Source organism: Anas platyrhynchos, chromosome 11 (genome assembly GCF_047663525.1).
Source record: "Anas platyrhynchos isolate ZD024472 breed Pekin duck chromosome 11, IASCAAS_PekinDuck_T2T, whole genome shotgun sequence".
In the NCBI taxonomy this organism is placed as follows: Eukaryota; Metazoa; Chordata; class Aves; order Anseriformes; family Anatidae; genus Anas; species Anas platyrhynchos.
Window position 1 is genome coordinate 9,225,159 of NC_092597.1, and position 13,696 is coordinate 9,238,854.

The 13,696-nt window shown below is 39.5% G+C and overlaps 1 protein-coding gene and 1 long non-coding RNA gene across 6 annotated transcripts in view; one reads left to right on the plus strand and one right to left on the minus strand.

Moving 5' to 3' along the window:
- KLF13 (KLF transcription factor 13) overlaps positions 1-13,696 on the plus strand; it is a 33,810-nt gene that overhangs the window by 11,750 nt on the left and 8,364 nt on the right. The gene's annotated exons all lie outside the window — the stretch shown is intronic.
- The window catches only part of LOC106019660 (uncharacterized), a 31,039-nt gene continuing 19,996 nt past the window's right edge, over positions 2,654-13,696 (minus strand). For 3 of the 5 annotated variants that reach the window (XR_005268484.2, XR_011812070.1, XR_011812072.1), the window contains 5 exons: positions 11,595-11,740; positions 11,054-11,173; positions 9,590-9,755; positions 6,306-6,429; positions 2,654-5,183 (listed from right to left, as the gene is read on the minus strand). This is a non-coding gene — a long non-coding RNA (uncharacterized lncRNA). Of the gene's footprint in view, positions 5,184-6,305; positions 6,430-9,589; positions 9,756-11,053; positions 11,195-11,594; positions 11,741-13,696 lie in introns of all 5 variants that reach the window. The other 2 variants (XR_011812073.1, XR_011812071.1) reach the window with 2 other exon arrangements.

Below are 13,696 nucleotides of genomic sequence, written 5' to 3' on the forward strand. Positions count from 1 at the left end.
GATCAGCGCTGCTTGTAACAGATCCTATATATCAGTAAGGGACTCAAATGTTTGCTGTAAGCTACGTTTTTCCAGTGTTAGTATAAGAATTGCTTTCAAAGATGTGCTTTCAAAGATGCTGAGATGAATTTCTTGCAGAAAGATGAGGATACATGTAGTTTTTCTTCATTGCATGCTTTGGATGAACTGAGCTGTACTCTCATTTGGAAGTTATCATTTAACTGTTTTCTCAGCTAAGTAGTTGTCGAGAGGCTGTAGCATTCTCCTGGGTGTTCTGCGAGTTTTGTGGTATTCCCTTTATGAAGAAGTGATTATGCTAGCATGCTTTCCATCTGAGTGCAGTCATTTCAAGTACAAAAACAGTAAGAATTTTTCGTATTTTTCACAGTAAGATTTTCTCATTTGTCTATTATTCACAAAGAGTAACAATCTTAAATTTGAGTTGTAAGAATTTTTCTTTTCAAAAGAAAGTATAGCCAAGTTTCAAAAAATTAACTGAAATTCAAGATCAAAGTATTGTGTACAACACATCATTTGTAGGAATAATAAACTATCCTGTTTGGCACTGTCAAGCTGCAACAGCAATAGTCGGATCACCTGAATTTCCCAAAGCCAACTCAGGGTACAGCATAGCTCGTGCAGTTGCAATTCCTGTTTTCTTTGGTTTTATTTACAGTCAGCCTGTTGCAATAGAACCTCTTGATTACTCAAGTTTATGAACCTCGCAGCTCTGCACATGGCAATTCCTGAATCCCAACCCAAGATCCCTCACAGATGCCTGAGTTGTGCTCAGCAAGAGGTAGGAAAATGGACAGGGAGTCAGGTTCAGATCGTTGTGTAGTTCCCAGTCTTAAAACTAAATTGAACAGGAGTCTAAACAGAAATAAGAGCAAATGGGGACTTCTATAATCTTTTCAAAGTAAAAATTACGTCCTCAAAATAGGGTTTTGGAGCTAGTCTATGGGCTTGTATGTCAGGGATCGCCTGTTCGAATGTCACAATAATAGCTTAAAATAATCTGTATTTACTGTTATATTTCACAGAACTTTTCCATCCAGAAAGCTTCTCCTGAAAACCCCTGGCAATAGTAAACTTGTTTATTTGGCAGAATATTTCATTAGCCCCCCTGCTTTGGGCAAGCAAAGTGTGTTCAACTAATTTGTTGCAGACAGAAAGGGGTGCCATCGCAAGGAGCCAGAAGGCTTCCTTCTCACCCAAATTAGCAGGACTGTTAGAGAAGTAGGCCTGCTAGTGTCTTAAATGAAGAAGCGTAGCAGAGTGTGAATAAATGTACCGGAGGCACTTGTCATTTATGTTTTAGGGAACTTCTACTGCAATGTGTATGCCTGTAGAGCATCTGCATCTCTGTGCTACACGTGACCTGCAGAGCTCAGAACCTCTGCTAAGTGGTCACTCTCACAGTAAAATAGTGAGATAAAAACATCCAAGAGGCTGTTATAGTGCTTATAGAAAAAGTGTTGGCTGCTGGACAAGCCCTTTTAGCATGCTTCCTATATATAAAGCCCCATTCTTTATTGAGACATCACTGATTTTAATGCTAGGCTGTTCTGTACAGGCAAGCAATGAAGACATGAACAAAGCATGCAAGGAAAAGTAGTTACATTTGGCAAAGAAGCTATGTTTGTATATAATTGGAGAAATTTCAAAATAGTAAAGATGTTTCTTGCCGTACTACTTTGAAAAAAGGAATCTAGTTGATTCCTGTATGAAAGTATATGATTAGATGGTTTCTTCAAAAGTAAAGAGAGAAGTTTTCAAAGTTATGTATACCAAGATGCCCTTGACAAAGCTGTCTTTGAAATGTGTCTGTGTTCTGTGTAAAATCTTAGCATTTCAGTTATGTCACGTCATACTCAGATCATTGGCTCCTAACTTGCACTCCTCCACAAACACATCATTCATTCATTTCCAGCACACACCACGGCCTCTCTCCTACGCCCTGATCCCACATCAGAGTCAGCTGGTGAGGCCAGCGTATGACCTTACAACCAGCTGTCCAGCAAAATGATCATAAATATAAATAAATACAACATGGAGAGATTCAGGACCTGAGCTGCACCTAGGCGTGTTACACCGTGGGTGTTAATGCTCGGGAACAGCTCTCTAGCAGTGATGATGGTCTACCACAGCCTCTCCTCTGCTGAACAATGTGCCCCCACCACGTTAACTGTTGATAGCTGACATCTCACAGATGCTGGGTAAAGCTGCTTTGCAGGCCTATCTAAGGAGAAATCCTAAGGAAATCTCATTGGAACATCTTGTTAATAACCATTCATTTCTATTTTGCATAGAATATGGCCAAAGTGGTAACATACGCTTTTGGAAGCAGCTTGAGACCTTGGATAGGAGCCTGATTTTCAGACACCTGAGTATATATACACCTACAAGTTTGTTCCACTGATAATAAACAAACATAGCCAAAATTAAAAGACAACAAAATAATAGATGATTGTTGAAAATCTTCTCTTAGTTATCTTCTGCCTATGTATGAGAATGAGGCCTAGGTGTTTACGCACATACTTGTAGTTTTAAAGAATTAACACACAGAGAAGAGTAAAAAGCAAGATGAAAGTAGAAAGGAGCAAGTAACTTGCTCTTTTTTTTCTTTTAGATTTTTTTTCTTTTATTTTCTTGCTCTTCTTAGAATTTTTTTCTTTTCTTGCTCTTTCTTTTTCTTTCTTTTGGTACAGTTAAAGGAGACTATCAGATGGGGATATGCAAAATAAACAGGAAATAGCGTATATAAATGAGACTTGCAAGAGTTTGTTGTCGAACTGCTTGTCTTTTCTAAAAGGTTGACCTGCTGTAAAAGGGATCACATCAGAACATGAGTACAACTGTTTTCCTAGAATCTGATTCATTTATTAAAAACCAGAATCAGGGCTTAAATGGGAAGTGCGGCTTTACAGTCTGGGAGGAAGATCTTCCGAGGTACATGCAACAGATTTGTGCATACTTTGAACGACAGCTACCTGGTGCCAGGCAGCAGACCTACTGTTTGATTATCAGCCCATAAAACTAATTCCCAGAGCTGCCTGTTTCCTGGAGCTGGATGCTCTATATGGTCATTGGCTGATGCTGCTCATAAACTGCCTTGCACTCAGCACTGCCTTGCACTCTGGCACAACAATCTATCCAGAGTCAGAATAACAATAAAATTCCCACTCCCTTTCTCCTCCATAGAGTTGGAATAAACTTTGAGTATCAGATCATTTCACTCAGCTATAAAGCTGTGTTTATAAGCTCTGAATCAGTGTCACATTTCATGTATGCTGTGTTACTGTGAGGTTGTTGATTAAACAATTTGAAAGTTCATGAAGAGACAATTCACAGTTAGAACCAAAGACAGCCTCACTAACTTTTGTTTGCTTGGCTTCTAGCAAAATAAGATTTCATTCTGTCACCAAGTCCTGGGAAGTGCTGTGCATGTAATGTGTCATAACTCACCCTCGGTGTCTATTCATGCCAAAGACTTCAGCTGGGGGCAGATCACATTCAACATCTTCCAGAATTCAGATAAATAAAGCACACGTCTCAGTTTAGAAGAATAATCCTTTAGTCTGTTATTTTGCATAGCAGGACAACCTTGCATTAATTTGTTAAGCTTTGCTTTTACAAGCACTTTCCTGTTTTTAGTAGAATAGAATAATAAAAAATCATTTATATGTCAACAGAGAAAAGACTGATTCATGGAGTCATATGATTCTTTCTTTACAGTTATTAAAGCAAGTGCTGGGTAACAGCCCAGGGAGCCAAAGTTTCACAATTTCAACATGAATTCATCCACAGTTCATACCAGTTACATATACTTTGTCATTACCTATTCAGTTGCTCTCCCACTTAAAACATTTACATTCCTGTATTAGGGATCAAAAACATTACCATGGACATTTTGAAATGTACCACAAAAATATTTGTGAAGTAAACTTTCATTGAAGGCACTGTTTAAACCACTACAGAGGTAGCTTTGTGCTCATGGTATAGATAGGGATGGTTTGTGACATTTCAATTTGATTTCAAATGTTCTTGCAATACAAGCTTTTTTCATGTTTGAGGCTTGAGGTTTGGTCAGACTTTTCAGTTCTTACTTTCCACAGTGATCAGAACTCAGATACATTAAAATTTAAGACCATCTAATTAAGCTATCAGAAGAACTTTTAATTTTTAGAAGAGCAAGGAATAACCTACACCGCACATTGATGTCTGAGAGAAGCCAGGCCATCCATTGATCAGAAGAAGAGCACAATCTTCTGAGATACTCTGGCAAGAGAATCTCCAAAGAAGCAGCTGATACATTTAGAAGTGAACACACTGCTTTTTTCATGTTTGCCATTTTACCCATGAGTACCTACTGCTTAATTCTGCTACGTGTAATTTTTCTGCATGACAGACTATGTGGTTGAGAATGAAGAGCTTGACAGCTATCCTGTCTGCTCTGTCGGTACATAATCCTGCCTTCCAAAAGGAGGTAGCACAGATTGGAAGAAGGTAAGGAAGTGCCCTTCTGTAGTGAGCACAGGATCTTCCCCCCCCACACTGTAAGAGTGGGCTGGAGAGAGAGAGGGTGCCAGGGACCATAATAATTGTAAGAGCTCCCATGGAACTACTAACAGTCAGATGTCTGGAGCTCTTTGGAGTTTGCAGAGTGGACTGGTAATGACTGAGCAATTCTGAGGCAGAAGAGGAAAGATCCAGACAGCCATTTGTAATGGAAACCTCGTGTTTCTGTTGGTACCTTAATACACATTCCCTGTAGACACATTTGGTTCAGTTGTGTCAGCTGTGGGTCTGATTTTTTTTCCCCTTCCTGGAGGAGGGAGAATCAAGGCTGGGGAGTTTCCTTTTTGGCTTCAATTGCTGTCTGCATAACATTTTCATTAATCACCTTATTTGCTCTAACGAATCATAGCAGCTGAAATCATCAGCTTGTAGCATACAACAACACAGCACACTGGCATGCTGAGACAAAAGAAACATGGACTGTAAATGAATAAACAAGATCTCAGTCCAGCATATATTTTCACCAGGGTTCGTGTTAATACTGTACTTTTCCAATTTTACCTGGATTCTTTTGATAAAAACAGTGTTGAGTATTACACATACTTGGAGAGCCCTCCTCCAGTGCCTTGTCACTTTAAGAGGCTTGAATTGGCTCAGCATGTCTGAAAAAGAGGAACAAAATCCCACAATACCTTTATTGATGTTTATCCCTGTACACTGTAAGAGGCCAGATTTCTCTGACCTATGCTGAAGTCACAAGCTTTTTTACCTAAGGAATGAAGAGAGCCCCTTGCTCAACAAGTTGTTGGCTCGAGGCAGGGATTCTAGTCTGAAATTCCTTTGTCAGGGTGATGCGGTAGGTCAGATCTGCTGATTAGCACTTACAGTTTTTGTTTTTGCAGCCCCAGTATTCTTTTGAAATATATTTATTAAAAAGTATAATTGACCATTAGAAAAGGAAAAAAAATCCCCATCTTTTGGTTTTGTCATTCTGTAATAGCCAGATGTGTTTAAAAGCTCTACTTACACTGTTTCTTCTTATTGTTTTCTATTCACAACAGAGGGTTTAATATTCACTTGACATTCTTACTTTCATAGAATGGAATAGAACAACAAATCAGAAGAAGATAGCAGTTAAAGGGCTGCTCTACTAGTCCCAAGAGGCTCCTACTGTGCGAGGAGACTGATACTTCAGTGTGGTTTGGAAATGATATAGCGAAGACACATCTTACTCTCCCCCTAGTATTCATCATTTCAGCGTAACACAGTTTAATTATCCTGCATTTAAGTGCAAAGTCAAAGGGTCAGCTATTGATCTTCATCCTTGGAACAAGCCACAGGAGAGAGAAAATCAAGTGGAAGTTGCTGTGCTTTTAAGTTAGTGACATTTCAGCTGTTTCACTGAGCACTGGTCAAGTATTTGATGCCTCAGAGATAAGAAAATAGTACGAGTTTTAGGCTTACTGAACAGAAATTGCATACAGCAATTACAGGGACCTAACTTTCATACAAAAAGCAATGCTTGGTAGATCACATTGTTTTAGAATATAAGCTCTTTGGCACTGAGGCGGCTGCCTTTCATTTCCCGAGAGTTAGCCCTGTCATTGGCACTCCATAAAGAGCACTGTTACCCAGAGATTCCAGCAGCAGAGGGGAACAAACCTGCTTTTATAATAGGGTGCTGCAGACGTCCATGTAAACAAAGCCATGGGGCTTAAAGGAAACACGACTGATAGCAGCTATTCCTGTGGGCAGGGGAGGTCTGTTCTGGTCTGCGTGCTTACCTCTACACGTGGAAGTTCACCCTGCTAGGTAGGATAAGAAGTTTCCTTCCTCGTGGGTATCCGAATGGCTCAGATGTCCCTCTTTGCTTAGGTGGGAGGTATCCGCTTTGCTTGCATATCAGAACTTTGGGGAAAGAGAGTGAAATGGTGAATGTAAAGCTTGAATTAGGATAGAAGCAACAGAAGAGCAGCATTAGATAACAACAATGAATCCATATAGAACTGTAAGAACTTTTATAGCTTATCTTTGAAATTGCATGCATTGTAAACACCATCTCATAACCGTGTAACAGCATTACTAGCATGTTTGTTTCCTCCGGCTGCTGGATTATCACCCTTGTAAGAGGTAGCTGAAGTTTTGAGAAGTCACAGTTGTATAGACTAAGAGATAGCGAAGTACACTTCAAGTGCAGTGCATTTAATGTGTATATACTGTCCGTGCGATCACATCAGAAGATCACAGCAAGTATGCCAGAAAAGAGTTGAGAGAAGTATTACGCATGTAGGTTTAGACAAGACCATCTAGGTATACAGCAGTATCACAGTTGCCACTGCTAAGTTGGGCATTATTTTCGCTGGCCATCAGAAGGGAGCCTTACCTGTAACATCATTCATTATACTGCTGTGAGGAGAACACATACATGTGTGTCTCTTTCATACCTGCCGTGGCTAACCATAGCACTATGGTTACCATATGGTTAACCATAGCACTCAAACTATTAATAACCAAACTAATATCCTAAAAGAACTGGTCTCACTGCATCTGGATATGATCAGTAACTCCCCCAGAAACACTTTGCTAAGAACATCAGAAACAGTAAAGATGGAGAGGAAAATACATCCTGGCCTTTAAGCATACAAAGTACTGCCCTACCCAGGACCGGGGAATGGAAGCGATGGCAGCTAGTTTTGGTCACTGACCTAGGCTGGAAAGGATTTGTCCTTCCATCTCTAGGATGTGTTGTGAAGCCAGGTGGCATTGCTAGCAGCAAATTAGCATGTACTAAAAACATAGTTCTTGTAGAGGAGGCCAGGGGCGTACTTTGCCACCACCTACTCTGATTTCACTATAAGGCCACAAAATTTCACCTGCAAGCCCTTTCCTTTTGTCTCTTTCCTGCTTTTCTGTTACTTTCCCATACCTTTTAACCATTCCACTTTTCAGACTAGGGAGGAAAAAGATGACTGGAATGGTGACATTTGTCTGACACCATCTTTTACTGTCATCTATTTTTCTCTAGTTTGCAACTTATTATTTATAGCCTGAGACACAATACAGCTGAGACTAAAGAAAAGCAATACATAAATCACTATTTTATAAACAAGAGTGTTCTCACCAAGCTTAGGCACGATGCAAATGAAGATATGGATTACAGAATCATTAGTTGCTTGGAGAGGCCAGCAAGTAACCTCATTGTATTTGAAAGAAACAGCTTGGCATTTTAGGCAAGCAAGACTGTCACGGAACAGCATAGCCTTCCTGTGAAACCATGTCATGCAGAGTGCTGATGCGGATGAGCTGAATAGGTTACATAGTATATATTGTTTAAATAGATAAATGATGGTGACATTACAACCTTGCTCTTTGTCAGCTGATCAGAATATTTAAAGTTATCACCTGTGTCTTACTGTTAGCAGTTACTTACAAAGAGATGAGAGAATCAGCTATTAAATAGCATTAAATACATGTATTTTCATGGAAACACAGCAGTAAAGAGATTATTTAGAGCTATCTTGCTAAATTTTAGCCCTGTAGATACCAACAAGAATATTGTTTCTTTACCTTCTTGTCGTGGCTGCTAGCAGTTTTATGATGGGAAGCTGGGAAAGACCACAAAGACAAGGATGCTCTCATCACCCTTCACTAAAAGAACTCCATTCATTTTGCTGGTAGTTGAAGGTAGCCTGTGACCCTTGGTTAGAAGAATGCTGAAGAATCTCTAAACCATAGGAGAGTTGCAAAAATTAGACATATACCCATCCCTCACTTTCCCTTTCTCGGCTTTTAGTTTCTGAGTTGTCTTTCTGCAGGCTTTTCTGTCCCACTAGGTTCTACTGATGCAACAAATTGAGTTGGCAGATGCACACATTCTTACCTAAGCGGTGACCGTATGACAGAGTACATGAATTATTCAGAAAATTATAAAAGCACCTTTGGTTCAATGCTTTATTCAGCTTATGCAGCCTTTTTGCTGAAGTAGCTTATAACACGTCTGCTACTCCTAATAGTATGCATGCCAAGGATCGTTTACGTACCTAGACCGCATCATGAAAGGACTTTTCTTGAATGCTGAACTCACCTTAGTGATTTTGCTCTTGATTTTGTTGCAAGAGAAAAACTCTTCAATAAATTTACCAGAACAAGTGTAACTATGTTTACACAGTCCCAGTTTTGACATACTCTGTGTAACTGAATTCAGAGCTTCACAAGCCACTAGCATAGTGCAACTGATTTGTTCTGTACTTCGAAAGAGGAAGGAAGATACAAGGTAGGGAGGGGTTGTGTGAGGAAGGGAGGAGAGAGAAAGTGTGAACTCTTCTGAAACCAGGAACTGAGAAGCTGCAGAGGAGAAAGACTAATATTAGAGATAACAAGTACTATGTGTCTTGGTACAAAGGTGCAGTAAAACCTATAGCATCAAACTCTCAGTACCCAGGTCTGCAGACGTAGATGTGAATTTCTAAGTATGGAATTCCAGAAGGGGATTTGATGACCTTTATGTGGGAAAGAATTGAATTTCTCAGTTACCCAACAGGATTTCCCAATTTTTTGAGTACTCTCTAGCAGAGAGAGAAAAAGAGACTGAGGCTACTTAACTATATTTTATATCACATAATTGCCTCTGCCCCCAGTTCATCAACTGTGTGGGAGGGGAATGATTATTTGCAGCCACATAGTGAGACTCCATAGGGCACACTTTAGAAGGCAAGGGGGAGATGAGAAATTTTAGGACCTCGTGCCCCTAGACGTTATAGGGGACTGCAGTCTCTTATACAGGGAGAGGCTGAGAGAGGGCTGGGCCTGTTTAGCTCAGAGAAGAGAAAACAGAGGGGATCTGATCAATGTATGCAAATATCCAAAGGGAGGGTGTCAAGAGGATGGGGCTGGACTCTTTCCAGCGGTGCTCAGCGACAAGATGAGAGGCAGCGGGCACAAACCAAAACACGGGAAGTTCTGGCTGAATATGAGGAAACATTTCTTTACTGTGTGGGTGACAGAGAACAGGCACAGGTTGCCCAGAGAGGTTGTGGAGTCTCCTTCTTTGGAGATACTCAAAACCCACCTGGATGTGATCCTGTGCAACATGCGCTAGGTGACTCTGCTTGGCAAGAGGATTGGACCAGATGATCTCCAGAGGTCCCTTCCATCTTCAACCGTTCTGTGATTCTGTGACGCAAGTGCTGATTATTTATTTTTTTTGAGTACACAAATCCTGGAGGAAAGTCCTGCTGTAGATGTGCAAAGGTATTATTTTGTAGTGTAAACATTACTAACCAACAGTTTCCAAAACAGCTCAGCAACACAAATGCACAAAGAAACCAAAGAAGCTTATCATGATGCTGGAAAATAAGTGTTATGTACCTACAGTGTAGGGAATCACCTAAGACTCACAGACCACACTACAGTGCTGGGGGCATATTCTCTGCCACATTCTCAGCATAGATCTAAAATCCACTCCAAGACTTCTTTGTGAAGGTAAGGATAAATTTCATTGTTCTTACACTTAAGTTGTTAGCCTGTCCCGGCTGTCTGTCTTGAAGAATCCCTTGTGCTTATAAACACAGGGAGCCCAGTGGAAGTTGAAAACACAAATGAAATTGTTCTCTTTTGATATAGATACTCAGAGCTCCAGTTGGGGAATGGAGATAAAATATCTGACAATAAAAATGTGTGTGTGTATATATATATGTATATATATACACACATACGTATACATATATATATATATCTATATATAAAATTTGTGGCCAATTTATTTTTAAAACCATTTTGCTTTAGGATTTATTTTCCAGATGTTGGACTTTAACATGCAGCTACTTGCTGATTGTGTGCATGAAGTGGTCTGGAATTAGGCTGTAGCTGGGAGTGGAACAGAGAGCTTCATGTACTGACCACAGAGTGATACACTTCAGCAGATACAACGCAAGAACTAAACAGGATTTAAACAGAAGTTACCATGTTAGGCAGAAAATGACTTGTTAAGGAGAAGTTCAAATTCATATTCTTAATTCAAACAAAATGCAGGAAAAAGTAATTTTTTAAAAAAGTAATTATTTAAAAAGTGCTAAGCATTCAGGAACTCAGACAGCACAGTCCATCTTGGGCATCCACCTTGAAGAGGGATCCAATAAAGTCAAGGAATGCATATTTTAGAAAACAGAAAGAGTGTGATGGAGCATCCTGGAAAAGAAAAGCCTAAAAAGGCTAGGGTTATTCTGCCTTGACAAAAGAGAATGCAAATGTGTCTGATGAACATGCAGTACAGTAAAATAGCTAAAATTATTATGAACTGAGATTTAAGATCTGGCCGACACTATTGAGCAAGCTTGAAATAAAGGCCTGGAATGCAACTGATAATAGAATGTAATATGTAATTAAAAAAAAAAAATGCTTTCCATTGTGGTTAGAAGTGTAACTGGTGATATTTTAAAGAAGGATCAGATAGCTGCATGGAACATCAGTTATTTTGGTTCTTGGATGGATCTGACTGTGGTTGAGGTTAGGATAAGAATTTTGCACTACTTACATTTCTCTGTCCTTGGAGCCATTGCCATTGTAGTATCTGAATGCATGTTCATCATTTTGTTTTGGATTGTTCTAGTTAGCTGTGTTGATAAAGGTAAGTCACAGGGTGTAATCTGTGCTCCTGGATGGAATTACACGAGCACTTTGAGAGCAAAGTAACAGACGTTAATGTAAAATGTAAACTTGCTGCTATGAATTTCCCCTTTCAAGAAATATTCACATATGTCTAAACAACTCAACAAAAATGTTACGACAGAGAAAATAAATCAAGGATTTAAATGATGGTACGGTAGCTGGTGCTGCTCCTGCCCAGTAGCAGCAGTTCCACGTGCACTCAGAATACAAAGAGCCAGTAACCTACTGATTTAATGACTGTGTTTTTAAGATTAAAATAAAGATGCCCACACCGTAAAGTGAGTTTGTACTAGATGCCTGGGTACATGCCTGCTAGAAACCTGAGAATTCCAGTTCCTTAAAAAAAAACATCACACCACAGATGATAGAAATAGCAGGGACACGCACACTTCTGTCATGCATCCTACCTAGCTCCTTGGCGCTCTGTCTCCTAGGCCTGGGGCAAGCCGTATGTCCCAGTGCCTAGTAACATGTCAACTTCAATTGTGGATTTGGGCATTTGTAACACTCCCCCATATTGGGCTTCTGGTTTCTAATGATAGTCAAATTCACCCTGTAAAAGAAGTAATGTTTTCACTGAGAACAGTACTTGAACCTCCTAATTTTCATGGAATTAATAGAGCTTAATACTGCTGAATTTGCTACTTCTGTCAGATTTGGTTGAAGTTAGCAAAGACATTTAAAAGCTGTTGGACAGAAACACAAAAGCAGATGCAAAAAACAGGATTGCATTTGGCTTGTTTGCTTATGAAATAAGTCTTCACCAGAATCATGAATTTAAAACTGCTTCGTTTTAGTTTATAGGAATTCAGAAATTTGAGACTTCAGATATTTTTTTTTTTGGGTTCCTTTTTCAACAGTAGATAAAGAAACTACCGTTTGTCTAACATCAAAGCTATGTTAATCTCTTTCTTGCACTCAGAAGGTTAAAGGCTTGTTTTTCAGATATCCAAAAGTGCTTGTTTATAAGCAAGAGAATAACATAAATGAAAATATTCATAAATACATCAGTGCTATTGAAGGATGGCTTTTTTTTTTTTTTTTAATAACAGCCATTCTTAAGGAACACAGACTTCTTGGCTGAATGTTTTTTTCCCAGGATAGCATTTCCTTTCTTGGAGGAAGAGTGCTTCAGTTGCACATCTATTTAACTGTCTGCTCTTCATCCTCCCCACCCAGCCTGGTCATCGTTTCCAAATATACCCTTAATTGTGCATATAAAAATGTAGAAATGTAAGAATAGCACACAGTGGCATGTGCAGTTTTCTCATCTGTTTTCATGACAACATAGAATTCTGTTCCGTGAAGCAGCAGAACAGAGAAAGATCACAGAGCAATTTGTTTCTGGCTTACTGTTTCTGGTTTTGCAGTCACTCTTAGAAGTCCCAGGATACAAAGAATTTCTTTGTTACTTCATGGCCTTGGCATATGCTTGAAGATGCTAACGTAATGTGCAAAGCTACTACTTAAGATAAATTGAGAAGATAGCCACCAGTAAGTGGTTAGACTTACTAGCGTTTTATTCCGTAGGGCAGCAGATACCACATTTCCAATTGTTCCGATACTATTTCCTAATCTTCACACTGTACTTCTGAAACTAGTTTGTATCCCAAGTCTCACAACCTGCTTTGGTATTTCAGTGATTTGTAGGTTATTTTTTAAGCGTGCTTAGACCTACACAGTACTTAGTATCATTTTTAGTTGTCGTTCAAATGCTGGATACCACGCAGATGAGCTAGTGAAACAGAAAGCACATTACTCCAGGGACTGCATAGGAGTGTCACTGTACAGGAAGGGAGGCCTCAAAACATGTGGGTCAGAGTAAAGTCATCAGTGCCCTAAAAGGACAGGGCGAATCAAGCTCGGAACACATCAGATCTGGTTCCACCATCTCTGTAGTTCCACCATTTTTCCCATAACTACATATAGTTGTCTCAATATAAATAACATTCAACAAATACAGAATAATACAGAGGACCTTTATATAACATTGTAAGAACAGATTGGCTCTGCTGGCTTCTGAATTCTTTCCAGCAAGAGAGAAGAGAGGCATTTTTAATGCTGCTTCTACGGTCTGGTTAACTCTGTGGTGCCTCTGGCACTGGGCTCTGGCAGACGATGCAATCAGCAGGAGCACCCAGGGCTGTGCCACTGAAACGAATTCAGGACTCGGTGCACCTGCAGATCTCACTTAGTCTTACTCAGTGAGCACTTTGAGTTTCTTAATGCAGTTCTGTGCATATTTTTTTCTTTTGAACTGGGTGGAGTTCAGGAAGAAGCCAAAAATGTTCTTGCTTGTGTAATTTCCAGTTAAGATCAGTTGATTTTGATTCTCAAGTGTGATGTTTTTCCATTAGGTTGTATAACTAAACACAACATATATGATGTCATGTGCTCTGGCAGAGGATCTGGAAAGGTTGCAGTTCATGGGGATTTAGAACATGGAAATCCAAAGCTATTTAAAATTGGGAAAAATAAGAGTATTTATTAGAATATTCATTATCTTTGA